Raw genomic sequence first — 2,500 nt, forward strand, 5'->3', positions numbered from 1 at the left:
TCCCCCCCCCCTTTTTTTTTTCCCCCCCCTTCCCCCCCCTTTTTTCCCCCCCTTTTCCCCCCCTTTTTTTCCCCCCCCCCTTTTAAAACCCCCTTTTTTTTCCCCTCTCTCTCCTTCCCCCCCCCCCTTTTTCCCCTTTTCCCCCCCTTCCCCCCTTTTTTCCCCCCCCCCCGGGGTTTTTTCCTTTTTTTGGGTTTTTTTTTTTCCCCCTTTCCCTTTTCCCCCCCCCCCCCCCCTTTTTTTTGGGGGTTTTTTTTTTTTCTCCCCCCTCCCTCCCTCTCCTTGGGGGTTTTTTTTTCCTTTTTCTTTGTTTCCTTTTCCCCCTTTTTTTTTCTTCCCCCTTTCTTCCCCGCCCCCTTTTTTCCCCCCCCTTTTTTTCCCCCCCCCCCCTTTTTTTTTTTTTTTTTTTCCCCCCCCCCCCTTTTGCCCCCTTTTCCCCCCCCTTTTTTTTCCCCCCCCTTTCCCCCCTTTTTTGCCCCTTTTTTTTTCCCCTTTTTAAAAAATTTTTTTTTATTTTTTTCCCTTTTTTTATCCCCTTTTCCCCCCTTTGGGGGTTTTTCCCCTCCCCCTTTTTTTTTTTTTTCCCCCCCCCTTTTTTTTTTTTTTTTTTTTTCCCCCCCTTTTTTTTTCCCCCCCTTTCCTTTTTAAATTTTTCCTTTTTTCCCCCTCTTTCCCCCCTCTTCCCCCTTTTTTCCCCCCCCCTTTTCTCTTCTCCCCCCTTTTTTTTTTCCCTTTTTTCCCCCCCCCCCCCCCCCTGTTTCCCTTTCTTTTCCCCCCCCTTTTCCCTTTTTTGGGGGGAAAAAACAAAAAAAAAGGGGGGGGGGCCCCCTTTTTTTTTTGGGGGGGGGGGGGGGGGCCCCCCCCAAAAAAAAAAAAAAAAACCCCCCCCCCCAAAAGGCCCCCTTTAAATTTTTAAAAAATTTTTTTTTTTCCCCCCCCCAAAGGGGGAAAAAAAAAACCCCCCCCCGGGGGGGGGGGAAAGGGGAAAAAAAGGGGGAAAAAAAAAAAAAAGGGGGGGGGGGAAAAAAAATTTTTTTTGGCCCCCCCTTGTTTTTTTCCCCCCCCCCCTTTTTTTTTTTTTCCCTTCCAAAAAAAGATTGGGGGGTTTTTTTTTTCTCCTTTAAAACCCCCCCCCCTTTCCCCCCCCCCCCCTTTTTTTTTCCCCGGGTTTTTTTTTTTTTTCCCCGGGGGGAAAGGGCCAAAAAAAAAAAGGGGGAAAAAAAAAAAAAAAATTTTTTTTTTGGGGGGGGGTTTGGGGGGGGGGGGGGTTTGGGGCCCCCCCCCCCTTTCCCCCCCTTTTTTTTTTTTTTTTTGGGGGGGGGGGCCCCCGGGAAAAAAAAATTTTCTTTTTCCCCGGGGGGGGGGAAGGGGGGGGGGAAAAAAAAAGGGGGGGGGAAAAAAAAAGGGGGGAAAAAAAAGGGGGGGGGGGGGAAAAAAGGGGGAAATTTTTAAAAAAAAAAAAAAAACCCCCAAAAAAAAAAAAAAAAAAATTAAAAAAAAATTTTTGGGGGGGCCCCCCCGGGGCCCCCCCCCCCCCCCCTTTTTCCCACCCCTTTTTTTGGTTTTGGTTTTCCCCCGGGTTTTTTTTTTTTTTTTTAAAAAAAAAGGGGGGGGGGGGGGTTTTTTTTTTGGGGGGGGGTTGTGGTGTTTTTTTTTCCCGGTTTTTTCCCTTTTCCCTTTTTTTTTTTTTTCCCCCTTTTTTTTTCTTCTGGTTTTTTTTTTTTTCCTTCCCCCTTTCCCCCCCCCCCTCCCCCCCCCCCTTTTTTTTTTTTTTTTTTTTCCCCCCCCCCCCCTCCCCTCCTTCCCTTCCCAATTTTTTTTTTTTTTTTCCCCCAAATTTTTTTTTTTTGGGTTTTTTAATTTTCCCCCAAAAAGGAAGGGGGGGCCCCCCCCCCCCCCTTCCCCCTTTTTTCCCCTTTTTCCCTTTTTCTTTTTCCCCCCTCTTTCCCTTTTTCCCCCCCCCCCTTTTTTTTCCCTTCCCCCCCCTTTCTTCCCCCTTTTTTTTTTTCCCCCCCCCCCCTTTTCCCCTTTTCCCCCCCCCCTTCCCTTTTTCCCCCCCCCCCCCCCCCCCCCCCCCCCCCACCCCCACCCCCCCCCCCCCCCCCCCCCCCGGGGGGGCCCCCCCCCCCGGGGGGGGAAATTTTTTTCCCCTTTTTTTTAAAAAAAAAAACCCCCCCCCCCGGGGGGGGCCCCCGGGGGGCCCCCCCCCCCTAAAGGGGGGGAAAAAAAAAAAAAACCCCCCCCGGAAAAACCCCCAAAAAAAACCCCCCAAAAAAAAAAAAAGGGGAAAAAAAAGGGGGGGGGGAAAAGGGGGGAAAAAAAGGGGGGGGGAAAAAAAAAAAACCCCCAATTTTTTTAATTTTTTTTTTTTTTAAAAACCCCTTTTTTTTCCCAAAAAAACCCCCCCCCAAAAACCCCAAAAAAAAAAAAAAAACCCCCAAAAAATTTTGGGAAAAAAGGAAAAATTTAAAGGGGGAAAAAAAAGGGGGGGGGGGAAAAA

This window comes from Babylonia areolata, chromosome 29, assembly GCF_041734735.1.
Source record: "Babylonia areolata isolate BAREFJ2019XMU chromosome 29, ASM4173473v1, whole genome shotgun sequence".
Lineage (NCBI taxonomy): Eukaryota > Metazoa > Mollusca > Gastropoda > Neogastropoda > Buccinidae > Babylonia > Babylonia areolata.